The sequence below is a fragment of the Bos grunniens genome, chromosome 7, assembly GCF_055505025.1.
Source record: "Bos grunniens cultivar Pamir isolate PY7600 chromosome 7, Bosgru_T2T1.0, whole genome shotgun sequence".
Taxonomy (NCBI): Eukaryota; Metazoa; Chordata; class Mammalia; order Artiodactyla; family Bovidae; genus Bos; species Bos grunniens.
This window is the reverse complement of record NC_141171.1, coordinates 32,454,453-32,478,379: the sequence shown is the minus strand read 5'-3', so window position 1 is coordinate 32,478,379 and position 23,927 is coordinate 32,454,453. Positions and strand designations below refer to the sequence as shown.

General features: G+C 37.7%; 1 protein-coding gene across 9 annotated transcripts in view; it reads left to right on the top strand.

Annotated features, from left to right (window-relative positions):
- LOC147369013 (uncharacterized) overlaps window positions 1–13,346 on the top strand; it is a 284,030-nt gene extending 270,684 nt beyond the window's left edge. For 5 of the 9 annotated variants that reach the window (XR_015167076.1, XR_015167082.1, XR_015167079.1 and 2 more), the window contains 3 exons: window positions 6,426–6,530; window positions 9,804–9,912; window positions 10,087–13,346. The gene's annotated coding sequence lies outside the window, so the exon portion shown is untranslated. The remainder of the gene's footprint in view (window positions 1–6,425; window positions 6,531–9,803; window positions 9,913–10,086) is intronic. The other 4 variants (XR_015167077.1, XR_015167084.1, XR_015167085.1 and 1 more) reach the window with 2 other exon arrangements.
- The last annotated feature ends 10,581 nt before the right edge of the window (window positions 13,347–23,927 follow it).

The window sequence follows — 23,927 nt, the reverse complement described above, 5'->3', positions numbered from 1 at the left end:
ATAGACCAATGGAAAAAGATAGAAAGCCCAGAAATAAACCCATGCATCTATGTGTACCTTATTTTTTACAAAGGAGGCAAGAATATACAATGGGGAAAGGACAGCCACTTCAATAAATGGTGCTGGGAAAACTGGACAGTTACATGTAAAAGAATGAAATCAGAACACATCGTAACACCATTGGTTCAGTTCAGTTCAGTCACTCTGTTGTGTCCGACTCTTTGCGACCCCATGAATCACAGCACGCCAGGCCTCCCTGTCCATCACCATCTCCCAGAGTTAACTCAAACTCACGTCCATCGAGTCAGTGATGCCATCCAGCCATCTCATCCTCTGTCGTCCCCTTTTCCTCCTGCCCCCAATCCCTCCCACTATAAGAGTCTTTTCCAATGAGTCAACTCTTTGCATGAGGTGGCCAAAGTACTGGAGTTTCAGCTTTAGCATCATTCCTTCCAAAGAAATCCCAGGGCTGATCTCCTTTAGAATGGACTGGTTGGATCTCTTTGGTCCAAGGGACTCTCTGGAGTCTTCTCCAACACCACAGTTCAAAAGCATCAATTCTTCAGTGCTCAGCTTTCTTCACAGTCCAACTCTAACATCCATAACATGACCACTGGAAAAACCATACCCTTGACTAGACGGACCTCTGTTGGCAAAGTAATGTCTCTGCTTTTCAATATGCTATCTAGGTTGGTCATAACTTTTCTTCCAAGGAGTAAGCATATTTTAATTTCATGGCTGCAGTCACCATCTGCAGTGATTTTGGAGCCCCCCAAAATAAAGTCTAACACTGTTTCCACTGTTTCCCCATCTATTTGCCAAAGAATGAAATTAGAACACTTCGTAACACCATGTGCAAAGATAAACTCAAAATGGATTAAAGACCTGAATCTAAGACCAGAAACTATAAAACCCCTTAGAGGAAAACATAGGCAGAACACTCAATGACAGAAATCAAAGCAAGATCCTCTATGATCCACCTCCGAGTGTAATGGAAATAAAAACAAAAGTAAACAAGTGGGACCTGATTAAACTTAAAGGTTTTTGCACAGCAAAAGAAACTATAAGCAAGATGAAAAGACAGCCCTCAGAATGGGAGAAAATAATAGCAATGAAACAACTGACAAAGGATCTATTTCCAAAATATACAAGCATCTCATACAACTCAATATCAGAAAAACAAACAATCAAATCAAAAAGTGGGGAAAAAAAACCTAAACAGACATTTCTTCAAAGAAGACATACAGATGGCTATTAAACACATGAAAAGATGCTCAATATTGTTCATTATTAGAGGAATGCAAATGAAAACTACAACGAGATATCAACTCACACCAGTCAGAATGGCCATCATCAAAATATCTACAAACAATAAACGCTGGAGAGGGTGTGGAAAAAAGAGAACGCTCTTGCACTGTTGGTGGGAATGTAAATTGACACAACCACTATGGAAGATGGTATGGAGATTCCTTAAAAACTAGGAATAAAACCACCGTGTGACCCAGCATCCCCACCCTTAGGCATATACCCTGAGGAAACTAAAATTGAAAAAGACACATGTACTCCAATGTTCGCTGCAGCACTATTTACAATAGCTTGAACATGGAAGCAACCTAGATGTCCATCAACAGATAAATGGCTAAAGAAGTTATGGTATATATACACAATGGAATATTACTCAGCCATAAAAAAGAATGCATTTGAATCAGTTCTAATGACATGGATGAACCTAGAACCTACTACACAGAGTGAAGTAAGTCAAAAAGAGAAAGATAAATATCATATTCTAAATCATATATACGGAATCTAGAAAAATGATACTGAAGAATTTATTTACAGGGCAGCAGTGGAGAAACAGGTGTAGAGATTAGAGTTATAGATATGGGGAGAGGGGAGGAGAGGGTGAGATGTATGGAAAGAGTAACATGGAAACTTACATTTCCATATGTAAAATAGACAGCCAACGGGAATATGCTATATGGCTCAGGAGAATCAAACACAGCTATGTATCAGCCTAGAGGGGTGGGATGAGGAGGGAGGTGGGAGGGAGGTCAGAAAGGAGGGGATATTATGTATACCTATGGCTGATTCATGTTGAAGTTTGACAGAAAACAACAAAATTGTGTAAAACAATTATCCTTCAATTAAAAAATAGGTATAGCAGCTAATGAGATAAGAATGCTGGATATCTGGATTATGTTAACGTTCGTTTTCTGTTTTTTAATGTTCTATTCTGTTAATTCTTTTTTATTTTTTCTACATGTAAAATTAGGAATTACTTTCAAAATTAGAAAATTAAAGTTTATTCAACAGGGAAAAAATTATATCATCAAAATAAATAAAAGGGTGAAATGATTAGAAACCTCATATTAGAAGGTATATAAATGGATGATATGTAGATAAAATGAAGTGCATATTCAATCATTGCTAATCTGAGGAACACAAAACTACAATGTGATACTGGTACACACTTTTAGAATGACTAAAATTAAAATCATTGATAAAACAAAATATTTGACTGAATGTGAATCAGTAGAAACTGTCATTGACGTGGGTCTGTAAATGTATAACTATTTTGGAAAACTATTTGACTGTTTTGTGACCAGTTACATATACAACACATAATAATTTTGTGGGTAAATATTTACCCAAGAGAACTTTAATCATATGTCTACTAAAAGACTTGTGCATAAATGTTCATTGAAATTTTACTTACAGTAGCTCAAAACTGGGGGGAAAAAAAGAAACTATGTCTATCTGTATATAAATGGACAATGTTTAATATATCTGTCCAGTGGAATGCTGCTACTTAGCAGTGAAAGTAATGAGTTACTAATATATAGCAGAGTAGATGAATCTTAAAATCATTATGTTCAGAAAAAGAAACCAGAGCCTTTACGTATAATTCCATTTATACAAAAAACAACATAATCTACAATGACAAAAAAAGCAAATCAGTACTGGTAATCAGAGGTGAAGAGAGGAATGGTATACAAAGGGGCTTGGAAATCCTTTGCAGTGAAAGAAATATTCTATATTTAATTATGGTGGTGGTTTCATGAATGGTATATATAACTTAATTATTTCTCAAAGTTGATAATGAACAAAGTAAGAGCTGGTTTAATCATATATATTCATATATTTAATTAAATGATGAAAGGCAAGGCAGAATTAGGCTATATCCTTGTCAATCTGTTTCCTCTCCCCAAACTCAAGGAAAGCTCGAGTTCTTAGACCACTTTGAATTAGTTTGGATCCTTATGACTAGTTTCTTGTTTAACAAATGTGAGTAGCACTGATTGAATTCTTACTTATTTAGAATTTTGCCAGAATCCAAAGGATTTTCCTCCTGTTAGTGCCCAGGTCCTGGTCCGAATTCCCTGCCTTTAGTTTGATCTTGCCTCTCCAAGTACTTTTACATTTTTCAAAACAAATCTATGGGGTAGGTATAATTTTTACTGATCCTTTACAAGTAATTGGAGAGGCAGAAAGATTCAGAAATTTTTTAGGACTAAAAATTAAGCCTACTATTTCCCTGTCAATATAGAAACATATGTGAAGGCAGAGTATATCTATCTTTTTATAATCTTTTAGCAATATGGAAGAGTAGAGTGTATTCTTACCAAAAAAATATTAGCCACAAACCAAGTCAGGGAACCACTCTGGAGAAAATAATGCTTATGAATCATCAGCCACATGGTGAAACTTGTGATTTGCGATCTTTTCCAATGAGGGAGTGGTACTGAACACTTCTACCCAACCCCAAACCAAAAGAAATGGGCTCCCATAAAATTTCCGACCACCCTGATTATCTGGATTCTTACATCTTAATTAGAGTTGGCCAAGATTCAGATCTATGTTTCCCTCCAGTGTCATGACCACAGAGTGGCATTTGGTGAAGACGTTCTCAGTTCAGTGGCTCAGTCGTATCCGACTCTTTGCGACCCCATGAATTGCAGCACGCTAGGCCTCCCTGTCCATCACCAACTCCCGGAGTTCACTCAAACTCACATCCATCGAGTCAGTGATGCCATCCAGCCATCTCATCCTCTGTCGTCCCCTTCTCCTCCTGCCCCCAATCCCTCCCAGCATCAGAATCTTTTCCAATGAGTCAACTCTTCTCATGAGGTGGCCAAAGTTCTCAGGGACACCTAAAATGAGTTTCCTGAATTCAGGGGATATGTGAACAGAGAGTCTAGATTATACTTCCTTCCCAATAAACTTGAAACATTTCCCATAATCACAAAAATAAAAGGGCTACATTTTCTGCTATCCTGAAAATAATTTAGAGAAGAAACAGGGAGAGTTGCATGGAATGAGCTAGTTATGCCCCACCGTGTTCAATCTGTCTGAATTTCCCCATGGGAATTTCCTTCAGTAAGTCTCTATTGCTTAAATTGTCCTTTATGGAAAAGTTTGAAAACTATTGTACTACATATGTTTTCCCAGGGGCAGTCAGATGACTGTCCAGATGCACTGTAGATAAAGCTAGACATGTGTCTCATATCACTCAGTTTCTCTTTAAGACTTGGGAAGCAATTCGACTCTACACATATTGAAGTCATTGTGATATGTTACTCCCAGAACTTTAACTTGTGTGCAAGTAAATCATGTGATATTTAAAGATGTCATTAAAAGTGAATGATTCATATTATGATTGCTATTCCTGTCAGGAAAGCCTTCTAAAAGATACCAGATGTGAATTAAACTCTCCAAGGGAAACCTGTGTTGTTTCTTGGTCTGTCAGATAATAAAATGTCAGAAGAAAGATGATAAGGAAACAAATTGCTTAAAGTGGTATATTTGGCGTGATGGAAGTTTGACGTCTTATTTTCACAACCAGATTAGATAAATTTGGAGTTTAAAATTCTGATTTAATTTGGCGTGTCTGTCCCGTCTAGAGGCTGACTGATGTGGTTCTAATATTCAGTGGCCTAAAATAAACGATGACACCAAACTTCTCTTTTCTACTTTGTCTCCAAATTCTAATCAATAGTTTCCCTTTAGCTGTGTTCTGCCTTTCAAATAAAATCGCTCAGCCTGACTTTGTGCTATGCTTATGGCTATTTCTTTTTAAAGGATAAAAATTTAGATAAAATGCTACCACCACTTATTTCCCTTGATACTCAGTATAGCAGGAATAACAGTAAATATTTTTCCCCTAAATACCCATCTGGGAACAACAAAAGTATCTTCATTATTTAAAGTTACACCAGTATGAATATAATATATAAATTGTACAGATTATCTTTTATGCTATCCAACTAAATGTATATTGAGCTTTTTAAGGGAAAATAATGATTCATGCGAAGAGTTGACTCATTGGAAAAGACTCTGATGCTGGGAGGGATTGGAGGCAGGAGGAGAAGGGGATGACAGAGGATGAGATGGCTGGATGGCATCACCAACTCAATGGACATGAGTTTGAGTGAACTCTGGGAGTTCGTGATAGACAGGGAAGCCTGGTGTGCTGCAATTCATGGGGTCACAAAGAGTCGGACCCAACTGAGCAACTGAATTGAACTGAACTGAACTGAATGATCAAAATGTAAGGGATTTGATTGATTTTTTATTAATAAGAATCTATTTGCCTGTTAAGTACACATGACAAATATATTGCCTACATGCTTACATGTGCCTTAAAACAGAGAAATGTGATTTCAAATACCAGTAATTTCTTCTGGGATTCCATCAGAGTATAAAGATTATACTGAGTATATACAAACATATTGACACATATGAAGACTTTTAAGAGAAAAAGTAATCTTTATTCTTCTATGACAATCTTTAGTATACTCAGTTTCTCCCAAATTATAATGTCTCATTATAACAGAGACATTAAATAGAGTCAGTATAAATAACTTGTTTATGAGTAGCAATGTGTTAAGTAAAAATTATTCCTATTGACGTTCTTAAATATGTTTTGAGAGAGACATTTATTACTCTAAATGCCATTTGAAATTTGTTGTTTCTTCTTCCCAAATTCAATATCAGACTTTGGATATTATAAAACCAACAGTGAAAAACCTTCTTTTCCTTATTTATGTATAGAATTCGACATTTTCCCCCACAAAGATAATTGTTTGCAGCTCATTTATGTCTTCATCAGATAAAAAATGGCACAAACTTTTTCTTGGAGAATTTCTAATAATGTTCCAAATTAATTATAACAGCAAAAGAAGAAATATTTATGTTTATAAGCCTGTGAAATAAATTTTATTGAATAATATATCTTTCTTGAAACACCAAGCCAAATATATATTATCTTTTATTTTACTCTAATATGATTTGGAGGTATTCTGTTAATCATATGACACTTTAGTCTTAGCTATATAAAGATATCTTATCTTTAAAATATACCTGGTATTGGCTCTCTATTCATATAATTCATACATGTACATATATTTCTTTTTGTTTTTCATTAGAGTAAAGAGAAATTGACACTGCATTTGATGGCTATTTTCATGAACTAAGAAAGAAAGGATGAGATGGTGTAAGAAAAACTATATGAAAAATTCCGTGGGTCCAGAGTAAGTCACTACATTTGTTCTGAGGAATGATGATTGGAGCAAGTCATTTTTAATGTGCTAAATGAAGTGCAAAATTATTGTATTAAATATATTAAGCATTTTATGAGTTTAAAATACAGAAAATACATAACATGAAAATGTGTAAACAGTGGAAAAAGATGAATGGATCAGGCAGTGTTTCAGTTCAGTTCAGTCGCTCAGTCATGTCTGACCCTTTACGACCTTATGGACTGCAGCACGCCAGGCCTCCCTGTCCATTACCAACTCCCAGAGCTCACTCAAACTCATGTCCATTGAGTTGGTGATGCCATCCAACCATCTCATCCTCTGTCATCCCCTTTTCCTCCAATCTTCAATCTATCCCACCATCATGGTCTTTTCAAATGAGTCAGTTCTTCACATCAGGTGGCCAAAGTATTGGAGTTTCAGCTTCAACATTAGTCCTTCCAATGAATATTCAGGACTGGGTTCCTTTAGGATGGATTGGTTGGATCTCCTTGCAGTCCAAGGGGCTCTTGACAGCCTTCTCCAACACCGCAGTTCAAACGATTCAGTTATTTGGCACTCAGCTTTCTTTATAGTCCAACTCTCAATCCATACATGACCACAGGAAAAACCATAGTCTTGACTAGATGGACCTTTGTTGGCAAAGTAATGTCTCTGCTTTTGAATATGCTATCTAGGTTGGTCATAACTTTCCTTCCAAGGAGTAAGCGTCTTTTCATTTCATGGCTGCAGCCACCATCTGCAGTGATTTTGGAGCCCCCCAAAATAAAGTCTGACACTGTTTCCACTGTGTCCCCATCTATTTCCCATGAAGTGATGTGACCGAATGCCATGATCTTAGTTTTCTGAATGTTGAGCTTTAAGCCAACTTCTTCACTCTCCACTTTCACTTTCATCAAGAGGCTTTTGAGTTCCTCTTCACTTTCTGCCATAAGGGTGGTGTCATCTGCATATCTGAGGTTATTGATATTTCTCCTGGCAATCTTGATTCCAGCTTATGTTTCTTCCAGTCCAGTGTTTCTCATGATGTACTCTGCATAGAAGTTAAATTAGCAGGGTGACAATATACAACCTTGACGTACTCCTTTTCCTATTTGTAACCAGTCTGTTGTTCCATGTCCAATTCTAACTGTTGCTTCCTGACCTGCATACAGATTTTTCAAGAGGCAGATCAGGTGGTCTGGTATTCCCATCTCTTGAAGAATTTTCCACAGTTGATTGTGATGCACACAGTCAAAGGCTTTGGCATAGTCAATAAAGCAGAAATAGATGCTTTTCTGGAACTCTCTTGCTTTTTTGATGATCCAGTGGATGTTGGCAATTTGATCTCTGGTTCCTCTGCCTTTTCTAAAACCAGCTTGAACATCAGGAAGTTCACAGTTCACGTATTGCTGAAGCCTGGCTTGGAGAATTTTGAGCATTACTTTACTAGTGTGTGAGATGAGTGCAATTGTGTGGTAGTTTGAGCATTCTTTGGCATTGCCTTTCTTTGGGATTGGAATGAACACTGACCTTGTCCAGTCCTGTGGCCACTGCTGAGTTCCCCAAATTTGCTGGCATATTGAGTGCAGCACTTTCACAGCATCATCTTTCAGGATTTGAAATAGCTCAACTGGAATTCCATCACCTCCACTAGCTTTGTTCATAGTGATGTCTTCTAAGGCCCACTTGACTTCACATTCCAGGATGTCTGGCTCTAGGTCAGTGATCACACCTTCATGATTATCTGGGTCATGAAGATCTTTTCTGTACAGTTCTTCTGTATATTCTTGCCATCTCTTCTTAATATCTTCTGCTTCTGTTAGGTCCATACCATTTCTGTCCTTTATCAAGCCCATCTTTGCATGAAATGTTCCCTTGGTATATCTAATTTTCTTGAAGAGATCTCTAGTCTTTCCCATTCTGTTGTTTTCCTCTATTTCTTTGCATTGATGGCAGAGGAAGGCTTTCTTATCTCTTCTTGCTATTCTTTGGAACTCTTTATTCATATGCTTATATCTTTCCTTTTCTCCTTTGCTTTCCGCTTCTCTTCTTTTCACAGCTATTTGTAAGGTCTCACCAGACAGCCATTTTGCTTTTTCGCATTTCTTTTCCATGGGGATGGTCTTGATCCCTGTCTCCTGTACAATGTCACGAACCTCAGTCCATATTTCATCAGGCACTCTATCTATCAGATCTAGGCCCTTAAATCTATTTCTCACTTCCATTGTATAATCATAAGGGATTTGATTTAGGTCATACCTGAATGGTCTAGTGGTTTTCCCTACTTTCTTCAATTTCAGTCTGAATTTGGTAATAAGGAGTTCATGATCTGAGCCACAGTCAGCTCCCAGTCTTATTTTTGTTGACTGTATAGAGCCTCTCCATCTCTGGCTGCAAAGAACATAATCAATCTGATTTTGGTGTTGACCATCTAATGATGTCCATGTGTAGAGTCTTCTCTTGTGTTGTTGGAAGAGGGTGTTTGTGGTGACCAGTGAGTTCTCTTGGCAAAACTCTATTAGTCTTTGCCCTGCTTCATTCTATATTCCAAGGCCAAATTTGCCTGTTATTCCAGGTGTTTCTTGACTTCCTACTTTTGCATTCCAGTCCCCTATAATGAAAAGGACATCTTTTTTTGGTGTTAGTTCTAAAAGGTCTTGTAGGTCTTCATAGATCTGTTCAACTTCAGCTTCATCAGCATTACTGGTTAGGGCATGGACTTGGATTACCGTGATATTGAATGGTTTGCCTTGGAAACAAGCAGAGATCATTCTGTCATTTTTGAGATTGCATCCAAGTACTGCAGTTCTGACTCTTTTGTTGACCATGATGGCTACTCCTTTTCTTCTGAGGGATTCCTGCCCGCAGTAGTAGATACAATGGTCATCTGAGTTAAATTCACCCATTTCAGTCCATTTGAGTATGCTGATTCCTAGAATGTGGACATTCACTCTTGCCATCATATTTTGTTAGACATACATATTTATGATTGTCTTCATGAATTTTTTCATTTACTTCAATGAATGATACACTTTATCTTTTATAATTTTCCACTTTTCTTACTTATTTGTGTGTGTGTATGTGAGCATGTGCGTGCATGTATATAATAAAACATACACTTCAAAATTTTTATGATTTCTATGCCAACTCTTTTAACTGTTTATGTGATATATTTGAGCATTTATAACAAAGGTTACAAATCTATAGGAAGGGAAAGAGATGATAAATTGATAAAAATCTGCATTTCCATGTGTAAATTCATTTATTCATTTTTTGACTTCTTAGGATGATAAGTACTCACCTTACATCACTCAATAATGATGAAGATACCTTTTGGCCCAGCAGTAAGAATAAAGCAAACTCTTTACTTGAGAATGAAAGTGAGCCAGTAATTGTAAGTACTGCATGCTTTCCTTTTTCAGCATAATATATTCTACATATTAATTTGAAAATAAAGAGCTTATATTTCAGTAATATTAACTCAAAATAGAGTTGGAAACATAATATGTAACAGTATAGAAAAATTTTAAAGCATGTGAAAAAAATCCCTCCCCCCAACACACACCAGTAGAGCCAGACAATTATATATGATGACATCATTGCAAGATGAACCGTGGATTGATGCCAAGGGGGCCGTAAATACTTAAGGTACGTTTCTGATTTACTTGTCAAGAATGAAGCTTTACAGAGGTAAGTCAGTGTTCAGCTCTGTATTGTTATGTAACAAAACTATCCTCTAACCCTGAACTTAGTGCCTTTAAGCCACCATTTATGTATCTGTGATGTTGTGAGTCAGCAATTTGGAGAGGCCTTGTCTGGGAGCTTATTTTTTGGTCCACATGGTACCTGCTGGAGCAGCTAGGGGTGGAGGATCTGCTTCTACGTTGGTTTCTTTGCATCTTCTAGGATCAGACACAATTAGTTAGAAAAATTAAAAGTACATAAATTTGACTTTGTGAGCAGTGATGACCAGTTGTAAATAAATACCTGCATATAGAAATATATGTTTTTGCAATAATAATAAATTATGAATTAATATAGTTTATCTCAGGAATATAATAAGGGTTAGCACAAAAATCTTTATTATTATTTACTTTTTGAAGTGTAGTTGATTTACAGTGTTGTATAAATTTCAGGTGTACAGCACAGTGATTCAGTTATACATACATATATGTCTATTTTTTCAGATTATTTTCCCTTATAGATTATTACAAAATATTGAGTATAGTTCTCTGTGTTATAAAATAAGAATGTTGATTATCTGTTTTATACAGAGTAGTGTGTGTATATGTTAATCTCAAAATCCTAATTTATATCCCTCCTCTCCCATTTTGATTTTTGGCAACACTAAGTTTTTTTTCTATGTTTATGAGTTTCTTTCAGTTTTATAAATAGTTTACTTTCTGTCATTTTTTAAAAGGTTCCACATATAAGTGATATCAAATGGCATGTCTTTCTCTTTCTGGCTTAATGCCAGAAAGATGATAGTATGATAGTCTAACGTACATATCTTAGTATGATAGTCTCTCAGTTCAGTTCAGTTCAGTCGCTCAGTCATGTCCGACTCTTTGCGACCCCATGAATCATAGCATGCCAGGCCTCCCTGTCCATCACCAACTCCCAGAGTTCACTCAGACTCACGTCCATCGAGTCAGTGATGCCATCCAGCCATCTCATCCTCTGTCGTCCCCTTCTCCTCCTGCCCCCAATCCCTCCCAGCATCAGAATCTTTCCCAATGAGTCAACTCTTCCCATGAGGTGGCCAAAGTACTGGAGTTTCAGCTTTAGCATCATTCCTTCCAAAGAAATCCCAGGGCTGATCTCCTTCAGAATGGACTGGTTGGATCTCCCTGCAGTCCAAGGGACTCTCAAGAGTCTTCTCCAATACCACAGTTCAAAAGCATCAACTCTTTGGCACTCAGCCTTCTTCACAGTCCAATTCTCACATCCATACATGACCACAGGAAAAACCATAGTCTTGACTAGATGGACCTTTGTTGGCAAAGTAATGTCTCTACTTTTGAATATGCTATCTAGGTTGGTCATAACTTTTCTTCCAAGGAGTAAGCGTCTTTTAATTTCATGGCTGCAGTCACCATCTGCAGTGATTTTGGAGCCCCAAAAAATAAAGTCTGACACTGTTTCCCCTGTTTCCCCAAGTATTTCCCATGAAGTGATGGGACCAGATGCCATGATCTTTGTTTTCTGAATGTTGAGCTTTAAGCCAACTTTTTCACTCTCCTCTTTCACTTTCATCAAGAGGCTTTGGTGTTCCTCTTCACTTTCTGCAATAAGGGTGGTGTCATCTGCATATCTGAGATTATTGATATTTCTCCTGGCAATCTTGATTCCAGCTTGTGCTTCTTCCAGCCCAGTGTTTCTCATGATGTACTCTACATATAAGTTAAATAAGCAGGGTGACAATATACAGCCTTGACGTACTCCTTTTCCTATTTGTAACCAGTCTGTTGTTCCATGTCCAGTTCTAACTGTTGCTTCCTGACCTGCATACAATTTTTTCAAGAGGCAGGTGAGGTGGTCTGGTATTTCCATCTCTTTCAGAATTTTCCACAGTTGATTGTGACCCACACAGTCAAAGGCTTTGGCATAGTCAATAAAGCAGAAATAGATGTTTTTCTGGAACTCTCTTGCTTTTTCAATGATCCAGCGGATGTTTGCAATTTGACTTCTGGTTCCTCTGCCTTTTCTAAAACCAGTTTGAACATCTGCAAGTTCACGGTTCACGTATTAGGTCCATCCATATTGCTGCAAATAGCTCAGTTTCATCTTTTCAGTGGCTGAGTAATGTTATATTTTATATATATGTACCACATCTTCTTTATCTATTCCTCTGTTGAGGGACATTTAGCTTGTTTTCATAACAATCTTTATATATCCATTTAAATAATTCATGTAGAGTAAGGAGGAGAAAATTCATATTGTCTTCTTGATAGATGCTTAAGAAAAATTTGATAACTTCTGAATTTTTAAAAATATTAGCAATTTAAGTGAAAGAGGAGAGTGAAAAAGTTGGCTTAAAGCTCAACATTCAGAAAACTAAGATCATGGCATCTGGTCTCATCACTTCATGGCAAATGGATAGGGAAGCAATGGAAACTGAGAGATTTTATTTTGGGGGGCTCCACAGTCGCTTCAGATGGTGACTGCAGCCATGAAATTAAAAGATGCTTGCTTCTTGGAAGACAAGCTATGACTAACCTAGACAACATATTAAAAAGTAGAGACATTACTTTGGCAACAAAGGTCCATCTAGTCAAAGCTATGGTTTTTCCAGTAGTCACGTATGGATGTGAGAGTTGGACTAGAAAGAAAGCTGAGTGCCAAAGAATTGATGCTTTTGAACTGTGGTGTTGGGGAAGACTCTTGGGAGTTCTTTGGACTGCGAGGAGATCAAACCAGTCCATCCTAAAGGAACTCAGTCCTGAATATTCATTGGAAGTTCTGATGCTGAAGCTGAAACTCAAATACTTTGGCCACCTGATGCGAAGAGCTCACTCATTTGGAAAGACCCTGATGCTGGGAAAGATTGAAGGTAGGAGGAGAAGGGGATGACAGAGGATGAGATGGTTGGATAGCATCACTGACTCAATGGACATAAGTTTGAGTAAGCTCTGGGAGTTGGTGATGGACAGGGAGGCCTGGTGTGCTACAGTCCATGGGGCCTCAAAGAGTCGGACATGACTGAGCAACTGAACTGCACTAAAAAATAAAGAGATATTTCCTTACTTAATATAGGGCATCTAACTGAAAACCACATCAAATGATATGAAGCAAAATTTATAAATAAACTTTAGAATTATTAACAAATATGCTCAACATTGCTACTGTGGTTTGTCACTAGTAGAAGTTTTAACAAGTTCTTCCGAATTCTCCATCCATTCTCTGACTCAGTCCATATGAACTATAGACTTTTTTTCTTTCCATTTTTTTAAAATTTATTTTAACTGGAGGCTAATTACTTTACAGTGTTGTGGTGGTTTTTGCCATACATTCACATGAATCAGCCGTGGGTGTCCATGTTTTCCCATCCTGAACCTCCCTCCCACCTCCCCACCCCCCATCCCATCCTTCAGGGTCATCCCAGTGCACCAGGCCCTGAGCACCCTGTCTCATGCATCAAACCTGGACTGGCGATCTATTTCACATATGATAATATACATGTTCCAATGCTATTCTCTCAAATCATCCCACCCTTGCCTTCTCCCACAGAGTCCAAATGTCTATAATTTACATCTGTTTCTCTTTCACTGTCTCCCCATATAGGGTCATTGTTACCATCTTGCTAATTTCCATATATATGCGTTAATATACTGTCCGTATGAACTATAGACTTTTGATTATTCAAGTCTTGTTCTTTCAAAACTCCATGTGTTTATCTGAAATTATCTTTTCTGCTTTTTCTGACTGTTGACTTCCAAGTCTTTTTGATCCTCTTAGCCTAAGTTCATCTATTCTGTGAAATTTCCTTGACTCCCTCGGAGTTGGTAAACTCATTTTCTTTTACCTCTCTTTGTATTGCTTTTGAAATTGAATTGTAATTATGTTTTAGTGTCAGTTTGTTTTTCCCACCAGAATAAGTGCTCTTTGAAGTAAAAAACAAAACATTAATCATTGCATATCTAAAAAGTAACCCAGTGAATGGCAAATTGTAGGACTTAACTGTAGGCTTTTATAAATAAATCCACAAGTTTTACATTTTATTTTTAAGGTAGCCTGATGGTTTCTACTCAAAATTTTGATATGTTTCTCTCTAAAATTTTACATGGAATATTTGTTCTTTATATATATACATATTAATTATGATTCTGATATTTTAGATGTAACATGAGGTTATACACTGTCTCTTTGAGGCAATAAGACAATTGTCATTCTTCTGGAAGTCAGTAATTATTTCTATTAAATCATCTATTAACTCATATACATCAGCCCCCTTTATCCACAGGGGATATGTTCCAAGACTCACAGTGGATGTTCAAAACCACAGATAGTACTGAACGCTATATATGCTGTTTTTTTTCCTACGCTAACGGTCAGGGAGTATACACAGCATGAGTAAGCTGAGAAAAGGGATGTTTAAGCTACCATGTGGGACAGAGCTGGACAGACTTCACCTTGCTGCTCAGAATCATATGTAATTTAAAACTTATGAATTGTTTATTTCTTGAATTTTCTATTTAACTTTTTTGAACCACAGTTGACAGGTAACTGAAAGAAAACTATGGGTAGAGGAGACCTACTGTATCAGTTCACATGTGTTAGCATGGCAAGATGGTTTGGAAGAAACCCATTTGAAAAGAAAAGAAAATGCTTCAAGCACTACGCATAGAAAATAGCATGTATTCAAAAAGATATTTGGGACAGGATTGTTTGAAAAATTGGTTTGACAGAACATCTTAGATAAATAAGTAGATAGAACTGCATAATGTAGAAGTAGAATAATGGTGTAAAGATATACATGCACACACTTACTATTCCACTTGAACAGAATTAATTTCCAGTCCTCATATGATTTTACATTAGGCTCTTCTTAGCTTTTTCAAATTATGATACACAGTGGTTAATGATGTCATTTAAATAGGTGGGAATGTCTCAAGGTTAATAACTCCAGATGTTGAAAATGAAGAAACAGATAAAATTGAAACTCTGGCAAGGTAGGCTTTGAGATGAACCTGTAAATTAAGGATAAGAACATGAAAAAAAAAATAATGAAGATGGCTTGAACCATTGCTCGACTTTTGCCAATACGAGATTAACTGATCACACTGCTGCCCGCTGGAATGTGCCACTATTTCACATTGTGACATCTTTTCCAAAACCCCTGTAACTGCAGCCTACTCCAACCAAACTTAATATGGTACACTAGTCTTTTGATCATGATGCAAGACTTTAAATACTCAAATAGCATCAGTGCCTTGGACATTAATATTTTAAACTTGAAGCATCACAGCCAAGACAGCCTTCACAAACTTAAAACTTGCCTCAAGTCTATGGGGTCACACAGAATCGGACAGGACTGAAGCGACTTAGCAGCAGCAGCAAGTTTCACCAAAGTTTACATTCAGTAAATGGTTTTCTCATTGTATATAAACAACTCATATCAAAAACTGTCATTTTTACTTCTTACTTTTTGAACAAAAGTATTTTCTTAGCATCATTCATGTGAAATGTGTGGATAAGGTCAATTGCTTTTTTAGAAACAAAGTAGAAAAATTTATGATGACATTAGTGCCCTGTAACTCAGAATTTTGACCAGATCCTTATTGAAAATCTGATAGATTCTAACTCTTGTCTTACTATGAACATTGTAGAGGAAATGGCAATCAGAAACTATGGAATAAAAAGCCATTTTAGCAGTTTATGTCTGTTTAGAAAGCAGAAGCATAAAGTTTGATATAAAAAAAGTTCAGTATAGCTTTCCCTTGCAACATGATCCAGCTTGAATCTTGAATGAAACAAACACTACAAGGAGTTGAACAAAATTCCAAGAGTGCAGGAATATAATTTTAAATGAAATAAGCCATGGAAGTTATACTGTGTTTTATTTTTTACTTTGAAAATTGAAAAGAAAATAGTCTATATGTGTATTTTATTAAGATATGCTATATCAATCTTTTTGGGGGGGAGGGATTGCAGATGTTTTGGATTTTATATATATATATATATTTGGATATAAATATATATTATATATTTATATAAATATATAATATTATAAATATTATATATATTTGGATATAAATATATATTATATAATTTATATAAATATATATAATATATAAAATATATATTATATATATTATATATAATATATATATATTTGGATATAAATATATATATATATTTGGATTATATATACATATATAATATATATATATGTGACTCTTTTCCCAGACAAATATAGCTTATTTGTCTTATAAGTCTTCTGACTTATAAGTCTTCTGCAATATTTGCCTAAATTTTTCCCATAATTTCCAGTAATTGGGGGTTCATGTACCTTGGTTTAGGAACACTGCTATATGAGATTATCTGAGTTTTCCAGATTAAATGGGCTAGGACAACACAGATAAAGCTAGAATGAATATAGACATCTTTCCTCCTAGAATATGGGGCTGAAAACCTCCCCATTCTTTAGTGTTATGCATATATTTGTCTCCATATATACATGTGAATTTAGAATACATCCAAGGCAGGTCAGAAAATAAGTCTTATTGATTTGAATTGGATCCTACTATGTAAAATGTGTAAAATATATGGAAATTGCCTCTCAAACCTCAGCATAGTAAATGCAAGTCAATTACCCTCTATTGCTATCACTAATTCACAAAGGTGATGGCTATATTGTGCTAAAAAATAATGCTATGAAGATGATGCTTACTTTGATGAATCTGTAAGTACTACTTTACCTGCACAAAATAATCTATGCATAAGAAGAATCAATATACTGGAAGAAAAACAACTTTTCCAAACAGGCTATTATTAGGCTATAATAATAATAATTAAATAACTGTTTTCTTTTAAGAAGTTCTCTTTCTTTCTTTTCCTTTTCTATATTTTTAAGACCAAGACTTAGAATAGGGGAGAACTATTCCATATCATGTAAGATTCAGGGTAGTTGGGATGGTTTACTGGGAAGAATTACACAATTGGCAAAGATCAAAACAATTTTGAGGCTATGGAGTAGAGTCTTCTGTTTATAATACATAGGGGGAAAGATAGGAGGCTCTGCTTAATTGCTCTCAAGAACAATTTTAACATGCCTCAAGTGCAGCCTCTGCTTTAGCTGGAGGAACATTTAAGACTCGTTAGGGAATAAAGCTAAGAAATGCAAATGCTTCTTTGCTGGGAAATAGGAAAACACAATAGAAAATGGTAGAATAGAATAGAAAAGAAAATTAAGAAATGATTGACCCAAAATAAGTTAACTCACAATTTACTCCAGTGAGTAACCCAGGAACTAGGAAAAATAGTGGGGAAAAAGTCTACACAGAAGTTCACTCTCTTATAGTCAATAAGAAAATGGCATTGATTAATATTGAAAAAAATGGCTCATCAAACTGAATACATGTTATCTTTTTCATAAAATTGCATACAAATGAAGAAAGTCAGATCCACTTAAAACTAAAGGAATGTGGTATTTTGCTTTCCAGAGAGCCTTCACAAAATATACAATAGAGCATAACAATTCCCATCTAACATAAGCTGCGTGAGATTTTGATAACACCCAGGTTAAAGACAGCTGATGAGAGCATTGCTTCCCCTGACAAGAAAAAAGCAGATTGTCTGCAAAGTCATAACTTTTCCTTGAACCCTACAGAGAGGTTAGGTTGCAGAGCAAACAGCTAATCTGAAGTTAAAAAGTCAGCAACTTCAGAGAGAAAACAGAAAACAAGCATTGACTTACCTATGGTAGAGCAAAAGAGGAAGAAAGAAGACATGCTTACAATGTATATGAAGGAAAATTAATCAGCTAACCTTTTTTACCAAGTTGCTAACAACTGCATGTGGACTACCAAAAAGTAGTGAACACCTTGATGGAGCATGTAAAAGGAGGGTTTTCACCCAGTAATAGGCTATAGACCTTACTAGTCATTCAGGAGAGAAACTGGTGGCAGGACTAAACAATGGAGAAAGCTTCCAATCATGGGCTGGTCTGCAAGAAGGGTCAGCTCCCATAGAGAAGATGCTGAAACCCTACTTGAATCCTACTCTGTGGGCAAAAGCCTTAAGGCACCTTGGGGAAGCCCAAGGCATAGGTAAAGACCTACAGCAACAGGTGAGAGGAAAAGATCTCTCTCATGGAGATAGTTCCTTTGGAGTTTTCTTGTAAATTATTTGCCATAGAACTTTACTCAGTGTTCCTGGTCCATCTGGCTTTCAGTTCAGTTCAGTTGAGAGGCTCAGTTGTGTCCAGCACTTTGCCACTTCATGGACTAGAGCACGCCAGGCTTTCCTGTCCCAAACTTGCGGAGCTTGCTCAAACTCATGTCCATCAAGTTGGTGATGCCATCCAACCATCTCATCCTCTGTCTTCTGCTTCTCCTCCTGCCTTTAATCTTTCCCAGCATCACAGTCTTTTCCAATGACACATTTCTTCCCATCAGGTAGCAGTAGTATTGGAGTTTCAGCTTCAGCAGCAGTCCTTCCAATGAATATTCAGGACTGATTTCCTTTAGGATGGACTGGTTGGATCTCCTTGAAGTCCACAGGACTCTCAAGAGTCTTATCCAACACCACAGTTGAAAAGCATTAATTCTTCAGCACTCAGCTTTCCTTATAGTCCAACTCTCACATTTATACATGACTACACATGGACATGTATGGAAAAACCATAGCTTTGACTAGACATAGCTTTGTCTAGTAATGTCTCTGCTTTTTAATGTGCTGTCTGGGTTGGTCTTAGCTTTTCTTCCAAGGAGCAAGAAACTTTTAATTTCATGGCTGTAGCCACAATCTGCAGTGATTTTGGAGCCTGCCAAAATAAAGTCTCTCACGGTTTCCATTGTTTTCCATCTATCTGCCATGAATGAAGCAGGACAAAGACTAATAAAGTTTTGCCAAGAAAATGCACTGGTCATAGCAAACACCCTCTTCCAACAACACAAGAGAAGACTCTACACATGGACATCACCAGATGGTCAACACCGAAATCAGACTGATTATATTCTTTGCAGCCAAAGATGGAGAAGCTCTATACAGTCCACAAAAACAAGACCAGGAGCTGACTGTGGCTCAGATCGTAAACTCCTTATTACCAAATTCAGACTTAAATTGAAGAAAGTAGGGAAAATCACTAGACCATTCAGGTATGACCTAAATCAAATCCCTTATGATTATACAGTGGAAGTGAGAAATAGATTTAAGGGCCTAGATCTGATAGATAGAGTGCCTGAGGAACTATGGACTGAGGTTCGTGACATTGTACAGGAGACAGGGATCAAGAACATCCCCATGGAAAAGAAATACAAAAAAGCAAAATGGCTGTCTGGGAAGGCCTTACAAAAAGCTGTGAAAAGAAGAGAAGCAAAAAGCAAAGGAAAAAAGGAGAGATATAAACATCTGAATGCAGAGTTCCAAAGAATAGCAAGAAGAGATAAGAAAGCCTTCCTCAGCCATCAATGCAAAGAAATAGAGGAAAACATCAGAATGGGAAAGACTAGAGATGTCTTCAAGAAAATTAGAGATACCAAGGGAACATTTCATGCAAAGATGGGCTCGATAAAGGACAGAAATGGTATGGACCTAACAGAAGCAGAAGATATTAAGAAGAGGTGGCAAGAATACATAGAGGAACTGTACAAAAAAGATCTTCATGACCCAGATAATCATGATGGTGTGATCACTCATCTAGAGCCAGACATCCTGGAATGTGAAGTCAAGTGGGCCTTAGAAAGCATCACTACGAACAAAGCTAGTGGAGGTGATGGAATTCCAGTTGAGCTATTTCAAATCCTGAAAGATGATGCTGTGAAAGTGCTGCACTCAATTTGCCAGCAAATTTGGAAAACTCAGCAGTGGCCACAGGATTGGAAAAGGTCCGTTTTCATTCCAATCCCAAAGAAAGGCAATGCCAAAGAATGCTCAAACTACCACACAATTGCACTCATCTCACATGCTAGTAAAGTAATGCTCAAAATTCTCCAAGCCAGGCTTCAGCAATACATGAACTTCCAAATGTTCAAGCTGGTTTTAGAAAAGGCAGAGGAACCAGAGATCAAATTGCCAACATCCACTGGATCATGGAAAAAGCAAGAGAGTTCCAGAAAAACATCTATTTCTGCTTTATTGACTATGCCAAAGCCTTTGACTGTGTGGATCACTATAAACTGTGGAAAATTCTTCAAGAGATGGGAATACCAGACCACCTGACCTGCCTCTTGAGAAATCTGTATGCAGGTCAGGAAGCAACAGTTAGAACTGGACATGGAACAACAGACTGGTTCCCAATAGGAAAAGGAGTTCATCAAGGCTGTATATTGTCACCCTGCTTATTTAATTTATATGCAGAGTATATCATGAGAAACGCTGGACTGGAAGAAACACAAAATGGAATCAAGATTGCTGGAAGAAGTATCAATAACCTCAGATATGCAGATGATACCACCCTTCTGGCAGAAAGTGAAGAGGAACTCCAAACCCTCTTGATGAAAGTGAAAGAGGAGAGTGAAAAAGTTGGCTTAAAGCTCAACATTCAGAAAACGAAGGTCATGGCATCCAGTCCCATCACTTCATGGGAAATAGATGGGGAAACAGTGGAAACAGTGTCAGAGTATTTTTTTAGTCTCCAAAATCACTGCAGATGGTGATTGCAGCCATGAAATTAAAAGACGCTTACTCCTTGGAAGGAAAGTTATGACCAACCTAGATAACATATTCAAAAGCAGAGACATTACTTTGCCAACAGAGGTCCGTCTGGTCAAGGCTATGGTTTTTCCTGTGGTCATGCATGGATGTGAGAGTTGGACTGTGAAGAAGGCTGAGCACCAAAGAATTGATGCTTTTGAATTGTGGTGTTGGAGAAAACTCTTGAAAGTCCCTTGGACTGCAAGGAGATCCAACCAGTCCATTCTGAAGGAGATCAGCCCTGGGATTTCTTTGGAAGGAATGATGCTAAAGCTGAAACTCCAGTACTTTTGCCACCTCATGGGAAGAGTTGACTCATTGGAAAAGACTCTGTGCTGGGAGAGCTTGGGGGCAGGAGGAGAAGGGGACGACAGAGGATGAGATGGCTGGATGGCATCACTTACTCAATGGACATGAGTCTGAGTGAACTCCGGGAGTTGGTGATTGACAGGGAGGCCTGGCGTGCTGTGATTCATGGGGTCGCAAAGAGTCGGACATGACTGAGGGACTGAACTGAACTGAAGTGATGGGACCAGATGCCATGATATTAGTTTTTTGAATGTTGTGTTTTAAGACAACTTCTTTACTCTCCTCTTTCACTTTCATCAAAGGCTCTTTATTTTTTTTTTTTAATTTTATTTTTAACCTTTACATAATGGAGCACGTGTATACCTGTGGCGGATTCATTTTGATATTTGGCAAAACATCAAAGGCTCTTTAGTTCTTCTTTGCTTTCTGCCATAAGGGTGGCATCATCTGCGTGTCTGTGGTTACTGATATTTCTCCTACAAATCTTTATTCCAGCTTGTGCTTCATCCAGCCCAGTGTTTTGAATGATGTAGAATTTAAATCAGCAGGGTGAGAGTACAGCTTTGATGTACTCCTTTCCCAATTTGGAACCAGTCTGTTGGTCCATGTCCAGGTCTAACTGTTACTTCTTGACCTGAATACAGATTTCTCAGGAGGCCGGTCAGGTGGTCTGTTATTCCCATCTCTTGAAGAATTATCCATAGTTCGTGGTGATCCACATAGTCAAAAAAGCAGAAATATATTTTTTTCTGGAACTCTCTTGCATTTTTGATGGTCCAAAGGATGTTAACAATTTGATCTCTGGTTCCTCTGTACTTTCTAAATCCAGCTTTAACATCAGGAAGATCACGGTTCACATACTGTTGAAGCCTGGCTTGGAGAATTTTGAGCATTAGTTTGCTGGAGTGTGAGATGAGTGCAATTGTGTGGTAGTTTGGCTTGAACATACTTTGGTATTGCTTTTCTTTGGGATTGGAGTGAAGACTGATCTTTTCCAGTCCTGTGGCCACTGCTGAGGTTTCCAGATTTGCTGACATATTGAGTGCAGCACTTTCACAGCATCATCTTTTAGGACTGGAAATAGCTCAATTGGAATTCAATCACCTCCACTAGCTTTGTTCGTAGTGATCCTTCCTAAGGCACACTTAACTTTGCATTCCAAGATGTCTGGCTCTAGGTGAGTGATCACACCATCATGATTATCTGGGTCATCAAGTTGTTTTTTGTGTAGTTTGCCGGGAGCCAGCGTGAGGAACTCCGCCCGTGGCAAAGGTCATGAGGAAGGAGGCTTGGCATATGCAAAGGTGGGTTCGAGCCTCAGGAGTCCCCCTGGAAATTCTCGAGCATCTACCCCCAAAACCAGAGTCTGCCTACTTTACTGCTTTGTGTTCTCACCTATACCTCTGACTTTACAGGGGGCTGTCCCCCACCACCATTTCTCTCTCTTTCTCTGAAAAAGCGTTAACTTACGGCTCCAGTTAATAAAGTTCCTGGGCGTGACAAGAGTGTTTTAGTTCACAAACTCCTTTGGAAGTTCTCTAGCCTGCCTGAACAGATTCTTCCTGCCACATGTGATTGTTCACAGCCTCCCAAGTGTGAGAGGCACTAGATGTTCTAAACTTTCTAAATACAGATTCCTTTGAGTAGTTAGAAGATTATTAGTATAGTATAGTGGGTTGATTAGGAATTGTATTGGTGAAGGGTTTTTCACTTGTTGGGCCAATGTTTGCTGCCAAGTTTCCATATCCCTTACCTACTGTGTCCCTGGGAGTGTATTGATTAATATAATTGGTGTATAGGAATGTGAGTAGTAGCTTTAATGTTTGTAACCTTGGACCCTTGAGTTAATTCTTTTCTTGTTATAGCCCACCACACCTTTGCCCTATAGGAATGCAACTTTATCTAATGCTTTTGGAGGGTGGCACCTTACTTTAGAATAATCACCTTTAGAGAAAAATAAGTTTTCTGAAGAAAGGATCATAAAATGTTAACAGGCCTCCTGGCCAGAAGATGATATTTTTGCATATGATAAGTTTGCAGGAAGAAAGCCTGGCTTACTGCTGACTCTACCCCTTCCCCCATTATCCTCTATGCACAACTTAAGGTATAAAAACTACTTTGGAAAATAAAGTGCAGGCCTTGCTCACCGAAGCTTGGTCTCCCCATGTCATTCTTTCTCTCACCTTCTGGCTGAATTTCCATCTGGGACGTGGAGGCTCGTCAAGCCTACTAATTATGCCTGGGTTTCTAAGATCTGACCGGGGAGGCCTTAGTGTCTCCTCTCCTTCGGGAGAACGGGAGGATGCCTGCGGCCTACATAGGTGATGTAAATTCCTTGTCTTGGAATTTTATTGGCTTTCCACGTAAACCAAGTTATTCAGCCTCTTTTCTTCACTGAATTTCTTCCCTGAGCTATCCTTATTTAACCACTCTTTATATCTTTAATTCTATCATATCCTGATCGCTGAAGCCACCTCCCCTTCGAAACCCCTGAATCCTGCTGGGGCTGGACCCCAGTAGTAGTTTCTGTGTATTCTTGCCCCCTCTTCTTAATATCTTCTGCTTCTGTTAGGTCCATACAATTTCTGTCCTTTCTTGTGCCCATCTTTGCATGAAATATTCCCTTGGTATCTCTCATTTTCTTGAATAGATCTCTAGTCTTTCTCATTCTATTTTTTCCCTCAATTTCTTTGCATTAATCACTGTGGAAGGCTGTCTTACGTCTTCTTGCTATTTGGACTC